This window comes from Schistocerca piceifrons, chromosome X (genome assembly GCF_021461385.2).
Source record: "Schistocerca piceifrons isolate TAMUIC-IGC-003096 chromosome X, iqSchPice1.1, whole genome shotgun sequence".
Lineage (NCBI taxonomy): Eukaryota > Metazoa > Arthropoda > Insecta > Orthoptera > Acrididae > Schistocerca > Schistocerca piceifrons.
Window position 1 is genome coordinate 796,000,292 of NC_060149.1, and position 17,032 is coordinate 796,017,323.

Below are 17,032 nucleotides of genomic sequence, written 5' to 3' on the forward strand. Positions count from 1 at the left end.
AATACAATGTAAACTCAGTCAACGTATCAAAATCATTCACAGGTTGATAGTTGACTATACCGGCAACGAAACGGATGGAGCGAAAATGTAAACAAAAATACGATCCCAGTGACTTAACCACACACTGTCTCGGGCGGTGACAGTGGTTCTGTATCACGTAAGGAATTAGTTGGTTGGTTGGTTGTTTTGGGGAAGGAGACCAGACAGCGTGGTCATCGGTCTCATCGGATTAGGGAAGGATGGGGGAGGAAGTCGGCCGTGCCCTTTCAGAGGAACCATCCCGACATTTGCCTGGAGTGATTTAGGGAAATCACGGAAAACCTAAATCAGGATGGCCGGACGCGGGATTGAACCGTCGTCCTCCCGAATGCGAGTCCAGTGTCTAACCACTGCGCCACCTCACTCGGTAAGGAATTAGTCCCAGAACGTCTAAATGTGGACGTTCCGAGACGATTCAGTAAAAAACGTACGTCTCGCAAGATGCCAATGAGAGTAAAATTCAGTCTGTATGGAAACGTATCGACAATTGTGCTCGTGCACTATCCGAATGAGGTATAGAGCTTAAAATAATACTGATTCGCTATGAATCTTCCACCAGACGTCATTACGTGGCTTCCCGACTGTGGATGTACGTATAGATATAAAAAACGGGGCTAAATGTGTGTGTGCAGTAAAATGATGTGCTACAGTTTGCATCTATGTGTAATATCTATACTTTTATCCACTATTAGAGCGTTAATTGTACGGTTTTCAGACCCCCTTGAAAAAAAAAAGCTATAGTAACCTTGTTTCGTCACTATAATTATAGTAATGTTGTTAAACGTCTGCGTATTTACGTGACCGCCAGCTGTGGGTACTGATGTTGCAGCTCTTTAATGATGTACTAAATTATTTATTGGGCTGTGTTACAATGCATTAAGCTAATTGTACAAAAGATTAAGCAGTATTATTCGTTAACAGGAATTAGTAACTTACGAACATCAATGTGACTAATGCCAGTTACTTCTTTAACGGCATAGTGTTACATTAATATAAGGTAGGTGCACTATTATTAAGGTTTTACAGAGGAGAAAAATCATAACAGCAACTTGCACAACACAGTTTTCAAACTTATTGGACACCGATGGTGTGTGTGTGTGTGTGTGTGTGTGTGTGTGTGTGTGTGAGAGAGAGAGAGAGAGAGAGAGAGAGAGAGAGAGAGAGAGAGAGAGTTTGTGTTTGTGTTTGTGTTTATGATGGTGATGTTAAAACTTTCAGCTGGCTGCATATACTGCATATCATAATCAATATCGAGTACTTAGACGGGTAAAATCATACGATAAAATAAAAAACGGTTCAGTAAACATAAGTCCTTAAACGAGTCGTTCCCGAACGATTTCGAATTTGTAGTTACGACCCGTCTGTGGTTTCAACATAATACATTGTCCTAGTTCGTGCAAATGTATTTGAAATGTAAACTCTTCGACGCCACTGATACCCTCGAACTGATGTTGCAGCAGACAGTTCAGTACTAATCGGCTCAAAGAAAACGACCATGAACATCGACCCCGATCTAGGAATATTTGCGCTTAATGCGTTGTTAAAACCATGCGTGGCCATTAAACTACGGCGGTAAGGAGAAATACTTTTGGCTTGGCAGTGAAAGATTGCGTTTTAGGTATTTTAAAAAAGATATTTCCTTTCATCCATTTTTTTCTGTAGATTCGTTACTGAACTGTTCTCGAAGACCTGTAACATACACAAATTCAGCTGTTATAACGTTTCCGTTGGACGTAAATCGATAAATCGATGTGCAATTACAAATTTCTGCGGGCGTGAGAATAAGTAGGAATCGGGTGACATAAAAAATAATGAATAGGATAGACGTTTGAACAATTTGAACTTCAAATCTCTGTTTTCCTACTGCTAAACCTTAGGTGCATAGTATATCATTGTCTTGAGGAGAGATGATTTTTTGCTTAGGTTAATGAGACCTCATCTAGAGTATGTCTTCGTCCAGCTGGTCCAGAAGAGGTGCGTAGTATTTGCAAGTATCAAAAAGAAAAAGCCAGAAAATACTGGCCATAACCTTTCTGGCAGAAAATATAGAATACATGTTTTATAGCATAGGGCCAACGATTTCTCCCCACAGATGTGATTGGTGTTGTGTTTCTGGCACGAAGTGGTGGATCTACGATACACCTACAGTAACAAAACGGAACATGAAATCAACGAGATCATTTCTTAATTGGCTCTGACGTCTTTCTCAATTCTTTCTCTCATTTGCATTTGGACCGCAGTCAACAGATAAATCACCCATATTGCACGAAACTTCAACATAGTTAAATGATACACTTTTCCAGATTTTTCTGGTGCGTTAACTGTTTTACGTACCTTTCATTTCAGATCTTCCAGTAATTTATTGTACACTTGCTCAATGTTTTTGTCTGTGGTGCCAGTTTTTAGACATCCTTCATGCAAATCACCTTCACGAGAATTATAGAACATACTAATCACTCTCCCATTTCAACAAAGGCAGTGTGACAGAAGTATATTTGAATTTATCCATTTCTACGTAACACACTTAATATGATTCGTTCATAGAAAACTTTGCATATAAAACTACTTAGCATACAGCTACAGGGTGTTCCAGAAATGTTGGGACAAGCTTAGAGGGGTTGTAGAGGATGTCTTGATTAACAAATCGAGGATAGGAACCCGCGTCCAGAAATATCCAACGAAGCTACAGAGCGTCGAAATTACAGGCGCCAGCGCCTTGCCCTCGGCTAGCCCTTCGGCAGCAGCATATTGTACACTGATGGACCGTAGGCGCCGGCCGCTGTGACCGAGCGGTTCTAGGCGCTTCAGTCCGGAACCGCACAGCTGATATGGTCGCATGTTCGCATCCTGCCTCGCGCATGGGTGTGTGTGTGATGTCCTTAGGTTAGTTAGGTTTAAGTAGTTCTAAGTCTAGGGGACTGATGACCTCAGATCTGAAGTCCCATAGTGCTTAGAGTCATCTGGACCGTAGGTGGAATGTCTCGCAATGTTGTTTTTCAGAGATCGCAACTGACGGGGACGGTCGCTTGTGGAGAAGGTGGTTCAAATGGCTCTAAGCACTATGGGACTTAACATCTGAGGTCATCAGTCCCCTAGACTTACAACTACGTAAACCTAACTAACCTAAGGACATCACACACATCTATGCCCGAGGCAGGATTCGAACCCGCGACCGGACTGAAGCGCCTAGAACCGCTCGGCCACTACGGCTGGCTGGAGAAGGTGGAGCTAGCTACTTTGTGCACAGGTCCTGTCTCCGATGAATGCCTGTTGCCTTGACGAATGACTGTTTCGGACACGGGTTTCCGTCTGTAGTGTGTTTTTGTCTTGTATACCGAAAAAATTGAGGATTATTGAGGGTTCCAGGAGAAAAAAATAGCTTCGATGGGGACCCGTGACCTGAATCGTCATCCACTAAGACAACGGAGCATCGTATTCATATCAGAAAAGACCTGCCTACGCAGGGGTTAGCTTCATCTTTTCCCTTGGTGATCGTTGAAATTAATCGCGGTCACTAATAGCTAACAAGCGTACAAAATCACGTTTGCAGCCGAAGTATGGGTGGGGGGGAGGGGGGGGGGGGGGTAGTGGCAGACGCCAGAGCCTGTAACTTCAACGGTACTGTGCGGCTGGTCCCGGCGGAGGTTCGAGTCCTCCCTCGGGCATAGGTGTGTGTGTGTGTGTGTGTGTGTGTGTGTGTGTGTGTGTGTGTGTTTGTCCTTAGGATAATTTAGGTTAAGTAGTGTGTAAGCTTATGGACTGATGACCATAGCAGTTAAATCCAACAATGTTCACACATTTGAACATTTCTGAACTTCAACGCTAAGTAGCTTCGTTGTATGATGTTTCTGGACAAGGTTTCAAATGGGTCTGAGCACTATGGGACTCAACTGCTGAGGTCATTAGTCCCCTAGAACTTAGAACTAGTTAAACCTAACTAACCTAAGGACAACACAAACATCCATGCCCGAGGCAGGACTCGAACCTGCGACCGTAGCTGTCTTGCGGTTCCAGACTGCAGCGCCTTTAACCGCACGGCCACTTCGGCCGGCGACAAGGTTTCCTAACCTTGATTTGTTTCTCAACCCATCGTCTATAACCCTCTGAAATTTGTCGCAACATTTCTGTGGCACCCTGTATAGTTGGCATTTGACTCACATTATTACTGTGCGAGGTGGCAGGTTTTCCTTATCACTTAGTGCGAACAACAGAATGGTTGATATGAAGTCTGTTAGCACTCGTCTCGGGTTCTTCGGCCGACGGTCGTTTAGCGATTTTCTGCAGTTTCGCCTGTAGGAGTGCCTTACATTGTCAAAGAGGTACTCACTAACAAAGCAGGTTGAATCTTTGATAATTCTAGTCGCTCGTGCTCGCGAAACGTGAGAAAAACAAAGGAACAAGAAGTAACACATAAAGAAACGTCTGTGAAAGCTTCAACCATTTTATGTAACAGGATGGTTTCACTGAAAAGGACTCCACCATCACCAGCCTGTGTTATCCGGGCTTGTGTTCACACTTTGATGGCTTCATCGAAGACGGCGCTCTAAGTCCTAACCTTCTATCATTTGACTTGATACGGTTTTTGGCAGTATTAACAAACACGACAAAACACTATTTGACTGACATCAACACCGTGAGAGTGTCGTGTGGCGATTTTCTCTCACTGTTCACATGCACACGCCTCTACCAAGATATAATTCATTTAAAGATGTGGAACTCGTGTGAGTTCCAATGCATTTTGCCTTTTATGCTAGGCCCACAGAAGTAAGTTTTTGTTCAAATAATGTGCCCTTCCTTCGGTTTAGCGCTAAAGATGTGACACATCGCGGAACACTCATACAATGCTATTAACATGACCGCGTTCCGTCTGTTCGCCTGTTTCTCAGTCTACAGCTCACATCAAGCAGTTCAGCGTAACGCCATCAAAGGGGCGGGAACAATTGGTTACGACTTTATATACCGATGAAGCATTTCTAGTAATTGATCGGTAGAGCATGAGGCGTAGCTGAATGTAATATGTTCCAACACAAAAAAGGAACGACGCACCACAAAGGAATTATCACCTGAATGGGACGAAAATCGATAGCTGTGACGTACATGTACAGACGAATAAATCATTACAAATTCAGAAAAAGTGGAAGATTTGTTCAAGAGAGATACACTATGTGATGAAAAGTATCCGGACACCCCCCAAAAAATACGTTTGTCGTATTAGGTGCATTGTACTGCCACATACTGCCACGGACCTCGCCATGGACGTCGGGAGTTAAGTTGAGCATCATGCAGCCTATTGCGCACGGTTTGAGTCGTAACACAACGTCCTGTGGCTGCACGAAAAGCATTATTCAACATGATGGCTTTGCTGTCAGGGTTCCTCCGAGCCATAATCCGTAGGTAGCGGTCATCCACTGCAGTAGTAGCCCTTGGGCGGGCTGAGCGATCATATCATCGACAGTTCCTGTCTCTCTGTATCTCCTCCATGTCCGAAAAACATCGCTTCGGTTAACTCCGAGACGCCTGGACACTTCCCTGAGAGCTCTTCCTGGCACAAAGTAACAATGCGGACGCGATCGAACCGCGATATTGAGCGTATAAGAATGGTTGAACTACAGACAACACGAGCCGTGTACCTCCTTCCTGGTGGAATGACTGGAACTGATCAGCTGTCGGAACCCGTCCGTGTAATAGGCGCGGCTCATGCATGGTTGTTTACATCTTTTGGGCGGGTGTAGTGATGCGTCAAAGGGACTGTGTCTGTGATATAACATCCACAGACAATATCTACCTCCAGGAGTTCTGGGAACCGGGGTGATGTAAAACTTTTCTTGTTGTGTGTATTTTATGAGCGTTCAGGACACCTGTTATAGTGTCCTGTGCTCGAACTAAAACATGAAATATATTTTCCCATGTTGGTTATTCATGTGTGTTGGTTGATTACTTGAATGGTCAACATTGTTCAAATGGCTCTCAGCACAATGGGACTTAACATCTATGGTCATCAGTCCCCTAGAACTTAGAACTACTTAAACCTAACTAACCTAAGGACAACACACAACACCCAGTCATCACGAGGCAGCGAAAATCCCTGACCCCGCCGGGAATCGAACCCGGGAACCCGGGCGCGGGAAGCAAGAACGTTACCGCACGACCACGAGCTGCGGACGTCGACATTGTATTGAGGGGACTGCAATCAAATAAAAGCTCTCTCTGCCACCGTACATCTTCCATATTACAAACAGTACCGTGAGCATAATTCATTGTCTACTTCTCCCTTGAAATCAACATACGTGAACTGATATAGTATTATTTCATCAGGATAGGTTGTTTGTGAGACTCGAAAGCTCTTTTCTTCGCACGCCTCTGCTAAATGCGCTGCCCGCTACGTTGACAGGACATCCTCTCTCACAATCTTTCCGCTTCCCGTGGTTTTATCTTACTGACAGACATAGCGTCTTATCCTATTTTCACACACACACACACACACACACACACACACACACACACACACACACACACAAACGGACAAAAATGTGGCAACTCCGCGAAAAATACATGTTTAAACATAAATGCAGATGGTAGCAAAGCTACAGGCCTGCGGGTTGCGCTGTTGTATTTGATCACGAACGGCATATGTGCGATAAGTTGCAAGTGTCATTCGTGGTCAGAACACTGATCTGTGCAGTTTTGTGTGCATTATGTCAGAGCTAAGTAAATTCGAACGTGGGCAAATTGTTGGTGCTCGTAATGTGGGTGCCTCAGTAACCAAGGGAGCCGAAGTGTTCGATGTTTCAGGAGGACAGTACCGAAGGTTTATTCAGCATACAGGGAAACCGGATAAAACATCATTTGCTAACTTAAAACGTGGACGAAAGCGTGTGTTGAGTGATCGTCGCGGACGGTCGTTGAAGAGCGTTGCGCTGAAAAATAAGACAAGAGCTGGAAAAGTCAATACAGAACTGAATGTCGCAAACCCTATTAGCACCATCATTAAAAGAAGGGAGCTCCAAAAGCTGGGGACTGCAGGGCAAGCTGGCGAGCTGGAATCCCAAAACCACTCAACAGTTCTGGAACCGCGAGGCCGCTACGGTCGCAGGTTCGAATCCTGCCTCGGGCATGGATGTGTGTGATGTCCTTAAGTTAGTTATGTTTAACTAGTTCTAAGTTCTAGGGGACTAACGACAGATGTTAAGTCCCATAGTCCTCAGAGCCATTTGAACCATTTGAACCACTCAACAGGGATGCAAATGGCCGTAACAGGAAAATGTGGTGACTAAGCCGTAAAATTTGGACTACGGAGCAGTATAAGAGAGTCATTTGGTCAGGTCTTGCTTCACACTATTCCCAAGTTCGGGCTGAGTTTGCGTTCCAAGATTGAAACAAGGTAGGGGTTCTGTGATGATTTCGGCAGACATATCGTGGGATTCTATGTGCCGCAATGTTACTCTGGAAGATAGCATTTCTGTCAAGGATTATGTGACCTTTTTAGATGAACAGATCCATCCCATGGTACAATATTTGTTGCTCAGTGGTGATGCTATGTTAGAAGACATCAGGGCCCCTCTTCACACTGATCACATCGTCTAGGAGTGGTGTTGTGAGCACAAGTGTGAATTTTCGCATATCCTCTTTTCACCACAGTCTCCATATCTCAATATTATTGAGCCTTTTTGGTCTACTTTGTCAACAAGGATGTGTGATTGCAATTCAGTTCCATCATCGTTACCAGAACTTGCAGGAACAATTTTAGAAAATTCCATTGAAAACCGTACAGGGCCAGTATTTCTCGATTCGAGATGAGTGGAAACTGTTCCGAATGCCCACGGTATTCCAGTACCGCATTAGGCATGGTAGATATTTTCAATTTCGTTTTTACAATGTGTAGGAGGAGTCGGCACAAGAAACATTGCTCATTCCTTTTTTCATGGGAAGTCCAGTGTCAGCGGACAGCGGAGGTTTCTTTCAATTACAAACAAACCATTTTTAAAGTAGGATCTTAAGTGCCTATTAACTGAGCGAGGTGGCGCAGTGGTTAGCACACTGGACTCGCATTCGGGAGGACGACGGTTCAACACCGCGTCCGGCCATCCTGATTTAGGTTTTCCGTGATTTCTCTAAATCGCTCCAAGCAAATGCCGGGATGGTTCCTTTGAAAGGGCACGGCCGACTTCCTTCCTCGTCCTTCCCTAATCCGATGAGACCGATGACCTCGCAGTTTGGTCTCTTCCCCCAAACAACCCAACCCAAACTTAAGTGCCTATTGTCCCAAATTGGTTCCAAGACTGAGAAGCCCTGTTGGATTTGCGGTCGCAGACACCGCTGGCCAGGACGACACACGGGATGGAGTAAGTCGGGTAACGAAAGTCTGGCGAACAAAAGTTCTGCTGTGTTGTATTGGTCCTGTAAATACATATGTTTAAACCAAATAGCGCACTACACTAATTTGGGATCGCTCAATCGTATGGTACGAAAAATCTCGATTTAAAAACAATTTTGTTTCTAACGGGAATCAAATCGACGCTTTCTGTTGAAAATGGGCGTTGCATGAAAGATGTGATGAGCAATTTTTGTTTTTGCTGATTTCGGCTACACATTGTAAGAACGAAACTGTAAATACCTGCCGATACATCGGAGAAAATGCATCTAATGGCTCTTAGGAAAGACACCCGGAATATATATTCTGAGGTGAGAAGAGTCATGGGATTCCTCCAATATCCTGACGGATCTCCTTTAGTCCGGCGTAGAGCAGCTCGACGTGACATAGACTTGACAAGTCGTTGGAAGTCATCTGCACAAATAGTGAACCATGCTGTCTCTATAACCGTCCATAATTCCGAAAGTGTAGCAGGCGAAGGATTTTTGCACGAACTGCCTACACTACGCTCCTCCGTTCTCTGTTGGAGTACTGCTGCGCGGTGTGAAATCGTTACCAGATAGGGTTAACGGAGTACTTCGAGAAAGTTCAAAGAAGTGCGTCACGTCTTGTATTATCGAGAAATAGGGGAGTGTGTGTCACAGACATGATACGGGATATGGGGTGGACATCGTTAAAACAAAAGCGATTTTCGTTGCGATGGAATCTTCTCCCGAAATTTCAATCACCAAATTTCTCCTCCGATTGTTAAAATATTTAGTTGGCGCCGACCTACATAGGGAGAAACGATCATAATAAAACAAGGGCAACAGGGCACGCACGGAAAGATATACACTACTGGCCGTTAAAATTGCTACACCACGAAGGTGACGTGCTACAGACGCGAAATTTAACCGACAGGAAGAAGATGCTGTGATATGCAAATGATTAGCTTTTCAGAGTATTCACACAAAGTTGGCGCCGGTGGTGCCACGTACAACGTGCTGACATGAGGAAAGTTTCCAACCGATTTCTCATACACAAACACCAGTTGACCGGCGTTGCCTGGTGAAACGTTGTTGTGATGCCTCGTGTAAGAAGAAGAAATGCGTACCATCACGTTCCCGACTTTGATAAAGGTCGTATTGTAGCCTATCGCGATTGCGGTTTATCGTATCGCAACATTGCTGCTCGCATTGGTCGAGATCCAATGACTGTTAGCAGAATATGGAATCGGTGGGTTCAGGAGGGTAATAGGGAACGCCGTGCCGGATCCCAACGGCCTCGTATCACTAGCAGTCGAGATGACAGGCATCTTATCCGCATGGCTGTAACGGATCGTGCAGCCACGTCTCGATCCCTGAGTCAACTGATGGGGACGTTTACACGACAACAACCATCTGCACGAACAGTTGACGACGTTTGCAGCAGCATGGACTATCAGCTCGGAGACCATGGCTGCGGTTACCCTTGACGCTGCATCACAGACAGGAGCGCCTGCGATGGTGTACTCAACGACGAACACGGATGGCAAAACGTCATTTTTTCGGATGAATCCCGATTCTGTTTACAGCATCATGATGGTCGCATCCGTGTTTGGCGACATCGCTGTGAACGCACAAGCGTGTATTCGTCATCGCCATACTGGCGTATCACCCGGCGTGGTGGTATCGGCTGCCACTGGTTACAATTTTCGGTCACTTCTTGTTCGCATTGACGACAATTTGAACAGTGGACGTTACATATCAGATGTGTTACGACCCGTGGCTCTACCCTTTATTCGATCCCTGCGAAACCCAACATGTCAGCAGGATAATGCACGACCGCATGTTGCAGGTCCTGTACGGGCCTTTCTGGATACAGAAAATGTTCGACTACTGCCCTGGCCAGCACATTCTCGAGATCTGTCACCAACTGAAAACGTGTGGTCAATGGTGGCCGAGCAACTGGCTCGTTACAATACGCTAGTCACTACTCTTGATGAACTGTGGTATCGTGTTGATTCTGCATGGGCAGCTGTACCTGTACACGCCATCCAAGCTCTGTTTGACTCCATGCCCAGGCGTATCAAGGCCGTTATTACGACCAGATTGCGTGAAAATGTAATCACATATCAGTTGTAGTATAATATATTTTTCCAATGAATACCCGTTTATCATCTGCGTTTCTTCTTGGTGTAGCAATTTTAATGGCCAGTAGTGTAGATGTTCTTTACTTCCGCTCGTTGTTCGAGATTGGAAGAATAGAGAATTATTGTGAAAGTGGTTCGATGAACCCTCTGTAAGTTACTTAAGTGTGATTTGCAGGGTGTCCATGTAGATGCAGATGTCGATGTTAACATTCTCGTCCCGTAGGAACTGGTGAAATTCGCCCTTCTGGGGACATAGTCCGGTCGCTTTGAACGTGCATATCGTCAGGTCATAGATATGGGCATTATCCATGATGTCCCTGGTTTTTGACGGCATTGGCCTGGAGGATCGCTGTTGCTGCTTCGAGGAGTGCCGGGCATTGGCTCATAAGCTGGTGCAGTGCTGCAGCAGCGTACTGACAAGGGAACCTCCCCATCGCACCCCCCTCATATTTAGTTATAAATTGACGCAGTGGATAGGCCTTGAAAAACTGAACGCAGATCAATCGAGAAAACAGGAAGAAGTTGTGTGGAACTATGAAAAAATAAGCAAAATATACAAACTGAGTAGTCCAAGTGTAAGCTATGCAACATCAAGTAGTATGTAAACTGAAGAGCGCCGTGGTCCCGTGGTTAGAGTGATCAATTTAAAAAAATTAAAAAAAAAAATACCAAATGAAATAATTACCTGGACAGTACAGTAACAGAAAAATAAAAATAAAGAATGGATTGTCTCGTCTCTACAAGTAAAATGTAAACTGTATTTTGTAAAACGAATTTGTTATTTTGTAAATAAAAGTCTATATACGTTAAAAAAAAAAAAACTGCGGAACGAGAGGTCCTTGGTTCGAGTCCTCCTTCGGATAAAAATTTTACTTACTTTATTTACGCAAAGTTACGATCTGACCGTTCATTCATTGACGTCTCTGTTCACTGTAATAAGTTTAGTATCTGTGTTTTGCGACCGCACCGCAAAACCGTGCGATTGGTAGACGAAAGGACGTGCCTCTCCAATAGGAACCGAAAACATTTGATCGCAAATTTATAGGTCAACCGATTCGTCCACAGGAAAACACGTCTGAAATATTCTATACGACACTGGTGACGGCATGTGCGTCACATTACAGGAATATGTTGTCGACCCATCTAACTTGCACACTTGGCGAATGGGTAAAAAGATTCTTCTACCTTGCCCGATTTAGGTTTCCTTGTGGATGTGATAATTACTCCCAAAAAAGTGATGAAAACATAAGAGTTTGTCACATAAATGGCAACAAATGAATGCAACAGTTTCGCAGTCGCACAGCTTTCCCTGTGCTCTGTCAAAACAAACGTTTTTAACGTTTTCAAGTTTTTCCGTGTGTAGACCGTCAAATCCTGCATGTGTCCAAGCAAATCTGAACATGTCCTGGAATTTGGAGAGCGAAGTTGATCATGTCTGAGTGCATGAACTTTGATAATTGTCTGAAAATAAAAAATTAAAACTTTTCACCCGAGGGAGCATTGAACCAGGGACCTTCAATTCGTAGCTGCTCACGGTAACCACGGGACCACGGTGCTCCTCAGTGTACACGTCCTTGATGTGGCTTATCTTGCACACGAACTATTCAGTTTGTATATTTTGCTTATTTTTTTCATAGTTCCATACAACTTCTTCCTGTTTTCTCGATAGATCTGTGTTCAGTTTTTCATGGCCTATTCCTGTGCCAACTTATAACTAACTCTGAGGGGGGTGCGATGCGGAGGTTCCCTTGTGAGTTAAGCTGGCGCCCGTTCCGATGGTTGCGACGTTGTTGTTCGTCACTGGGGTGCTGTCCAGTGGCTGTGGCATGTGTTTTCCATTCTGCGAAGGGGGCGCTTTGCTCTGTCTGAGGTCTGCGCCCACCTCCTATGGCCTGTGGCGCAGTTGACTGCGCAGCCTTGTCGCTCGCTGGTGGCGCTCCCCCCCCCCCCCCCCCCCCCCTCCACTCCCCACCCTGGCGGCGTCGGCGAAGCTGTTCCCCGGCTGGAAACTTCCGGTGGTTGTCTTGTGACCGAAGGCGTTGCTGCCCCTGTAGCTTGCCACATAAGGCTCGCCACAGTTGCACCATTAGACCTTGCACATGTCGGTGCCTCCTCCGCGAACGCAGCAAGATTTGGCGACAGACTGGATCTGCTTGTGGAAGGTCTCGTAGCCTCCTGACCACCGGATGATGATTGCTGGTGGGCGAGGCGGCTGCTTCAGCTGTGGCAGCGTCGTCCCGTCTTCTTCAGCTGCTTCCGGCACGTAGCCATACCGGTTTGCAATCTCCGCACCAGCCGCTCGCACTTGCTGGAACTCAACAGCTCCGCCAGTGTACCGAGCGAGGTGGCGCAGTGGTTAGACACTGGACTCGCATTCGGGAGGACGACTGTTCAATCCCGCGTCCGACCACCCTGATTTAGGTTTTCCGTGATTTCCCTAAATCACTCCAGGCAAATGCCGGGATGGTTCCTTTGAAAGGGCACGGCCGACTTCCTTCCCCGTCCTTCCCTAACCCGATGAGACCGATGACCTCGCTGTCTGGTCTCCTTCCCCAAACAACCCAACCTCCCCAGTCACATCATATCTAAGCCATCTGGCAGTGTGCTGCCAGTCGGTAGTGACGAAACCCCTTCTCTTCGCCCTCTTCTTTTGCTGCTTTGGCCTGCGCACCCAGGACTGGGTGGTGGAAGATTCCTCTACGGCTGCGGCAGGGCGGTTCCGTGAGATTTGGGAAACATCCATGTCGACCTTCGTTCAGTGCGTCTGCTGCTGTCACATCGGGCGCAGTTGCGGCCGGTACGGATGGCTTTTGCCGGTCATTCCAGGAGCAGTAATTTGCGCCCAGGTAGCGCCAGAATTGGCGGCAGCAGTATGCGCCGATGGCGTGTGAACCACCCACCAAGTGGAAACAATTGCCTTGTCCCTCTCATTTCGGTAGTGGTGTCCGTCAGTAACAAGCCGGTACATCGTAACCGCCATCTCTGCAGACCCTAACGACTGAGGTCGGTCGCTTCTGCCAGAAGACCCCGAGATATTCTCGCGGTTTACGTCTTCAGCTGGGAGGTGAGGTCTTCTACCGACAGTCATTTCTTTTTTCTCTCTCGGGAGTCGACCGGCCGTTGAATCCGTGACCTCAGGCGTGAGTCCAACTCGTTGTCCCAATCGTAGTTCTTGTCAGGATCAGCGTCCGTCGTAAATTGGGGACCGAGCAAGGTGGCGCAGTGGTTAGACACTGGACTCGCATTCGGGAGGACGACGGATCAATCCCGCGTCCGGCCATCCTCATTTAGGTTTTCCATGATTTCCCTAAATCGCTCGAGGCAAATGCCGGGATGGTTCCTTTGAAAGGGCACGGCCGACTTCCTTCCCCGTCCTTCCCTAACCCGATGAGACCGATGACCTCGCTGTCTGGTCTCCTTCCCCGAAGAACCCAACCCCTAAACCGGGGCCAGGTAGGGCCACTGGCAGAAAAACTTCCGCGAGACGGCGACCCGCCACACCCTTCGCCTTAGCGACACGAAAAACCCTGGTCGTCCGCTTTGCAGTGGCATGATTCGAAAAAATACGACAGCTCGCTTCTAAAGCGCACGACAATTTGCTTTTTCGGAGCAGGAAGCCTTGCCAAGCAGAGTTTGCAATGCAGAGTATCCTAGAGGAGAGCGCGTAGGTGTGGACCACAGCGCTGCTCGGACAGGAATAATGACAGATCTGCCAGTGCACTGCCCTTTTATACCTCGTGTACGCGGTACTGCCACCATCTATATATGTGCATATCGCCATCCCATGACCTGTTACCTCAGTGTATACACTCTCTCTTTCCAAGCATTAATCCCGACCTGCGAGGTCTGCTTTGTAAATTCTGATTTGGCGTGGTTAATTTTGAAGGGGATGCCCTTCCTGTCGACACCCCGTAACCGCCAGGATGGAAATAGTGTACCCCAGCTGTCTGCGCCTAGTGTAAGTCATGAAATAGTGCAAATGCGTTTCAAATGTCTGTGAGTCGTGTAACTGAGGCGAGGCCTGGGGACCAGCCCGGTATTCATCTAGTGGGATGTGGAAAACCGCCTAAAAATCACATCCAGCCTGGCCGGCACACCGGCCCTTCATTGTTAATCCGCTGGACGGATTCGATCCGGGGCCGGCGCGCCTACCCGAGTTTAGGAAGCAGCGCGTTAGCGCTCTCGGCTACCCTGGCGGGTCACCTGAGTGTATACACTAATCAGTCAAAACAGTAAGACCACTGTCCACCGTGAGACCGTGTGACTGTGGTGGCGATGCAGGCACGTGACGTGGTAAGGAAAGAATTTGACCGGAGCAGAGACGAATGGGGAATCATTCTAACGACAGTACGTGTCACAGACTAGGAAATCCACAGACATGATTGACTTTCCACAAACGGCTGATTGTTATGAGGCAACGGCCTTGCCGCAGTGGATACACCGGTTCCCGTCAGATCACCGAAGTTAAGTGCTGTTGGGCGTGGCCGGTACTTGGATGGGTGACCATCCAGCCGCCATGCGCTGTTGCCATTTTTCTGGGTGCACTGAGCCTCGTGATGCCAACTGAGGAGCTACTCGACCGAATAGTAGCGGCTTCGGTCAAGAATACCATCATAACGACCTGGAGAGCGTTGTGCTGACCCCATGCCCCTCCTATCCGCATCATCCTCTGAGGATGACACGGCGGTAGGATGGTCCCGGTAGACCACTCGTGGTCTGAAGACGGAGTGATGGTTATGAACCGATATTGGCCCGTTGAAGAACGTCGAAACAACGAGTAAGTGATAAGGTGTTGTACATTCACACTTCATCACACAATGTGGAGGTCCGAGGCTTGTTCGCTGATAGGCCGCAATCTGTAGCAGACGTGCCGACAGAATACAGTACTCGAGCATGCGTAAGTGTTTCGTAGTACACCGATCAGTGTACGGTGTTGAACATGGGGCTCCACAGTAGAAGACCCCAATTTGTTTCCGTGGTGACCGAACGACATCGTCAGTTACTGCTGCAGCGGGCATGAAACTATAGAGACTGGACCTTGGGGCAATGGAAGGGTATTGCCTGGTCTGTTGAATCACGTTTCTTGTTAAACTAGGTCGCCAGTCACGCCGGATACCTTCGTCCAAATGAATGGCTGATCGAAAGATGCACCACGCCATAGACGCAGGACAGTGGAGGGGGGGGGGGAGCACTATCATTTAATGGGGGACATTCAGGGGACTTGTGGTAGAAAACACCATGACAGCTGAAGATTGTGGGAATATTATTGTGGACCACCTGCATCTCTTCATGCTTAATGTTTTCCCCGATGGCAACTGCATCTTCCAGCAGGATCACGGTCCTTGTCACTAGGTGAGAATCGTGATACAGTGATCTAGGAGCATGATAGTGAACTCACGTTGATTGAAACCTTCCCGTCTCCTCTATATCTCTTTTGTTACGCAACCTTCCCTTCTACAATAACCTATGAAACCTTCCCTTAGGATTTCTATCTCTTGCTTAATAATAACAAATGAAATCTTCCGTTTGAAATTAATTCTCTTTCTCAATCTTCGCATACAAATTTAAATCCTCCTTATTAAAAGTGATTTTCTGATTATTTCGACGAAACATAGAATGTGTCGTCGTCGTGGCCCTCAGTCGTTACCTGCAATAACCCAAAACTGTTCTTTACCTTTTTTACTGTTACTGGATCGCCATCTGACTGCTACATCGAACTGCGACATGAATATACTTACTCTGTTTTACTATACTCTATTAGCTGCTGGTGGGCTCTCATAATAAGTGGCTGTATTTATTACCAAAGCCGACGTTATTGTTTAATAGCAAAACTAACGTTATTCTTTAATTAATTTGACTGAAGTTACGTAATTCATAGTTAAACCTTTTCTTGACAACAATAAAACTTTGCAGAGTTTTACGTTGATGGTTTTTGGGATGGATTATAATCAGTAATGCAATATTGCTGGCAAGAATTAATTATTTTGTGAATGAAATGATTTTACAAACGTTCAAATGGGACTTACTTTTTACAATAATCTTACAACTAGCATTGCGCAAACATACCTTCAGTAGTCTTGAGTTTCTCAAAAAAAAAAAAAAAATAATAATTCAATAATATTAGTTCCTCTTATGATAATCGTTAGCTGATGTCTCTGTACATCCGTTTATAATCTCTTGTAAATCATAGCTGGTGGCTGGCAGGCACACAGCTCCTCTCAACCTCTCGCTTCAGACCTGCTACCGACTCGCTTCACATCTCATTTACTACTGACTTCCTACGAACGCTAAAGTGCGGTCTCTCCCGCCAACAATGTTTTCTGGTGCAGACAATCCCTGCTACCATTACAAAATGTATCAATGCGCGGTCTTTCCCGCTCTTTTCTTAAAATGTATCCATACGCGGTCTCTCCCGCTCTTTTTAAAATTATATCAATGTGCGGTCTCTCCCGCCAACAATACTTTGGTGCAGACATTCCTTGCTACCACAATTATTTCCAAAATGACAAATA

General features: G+C 46.3%; 1 protein-coding gene and 1 pseudogene across 1 annotated transcript in view; both read left to right on the forward strand.

Annotated features, from left to right (window-relative positions):
- The window catches only part of LOC124722708 (calcium/calmodulin-dependent protein kinase type 1-like), a 649,848-nt gene that overhangs the window by 200,790 nt on the left and 432,026 nt on the right, over window positions 1-17,032 (forward strand). The gene's annotated exons all lie outside the window — the stretch shown is intronic.
- Window positions 14,934-15,050, forward strand: LOC124723681 (annotated as a pseudogene).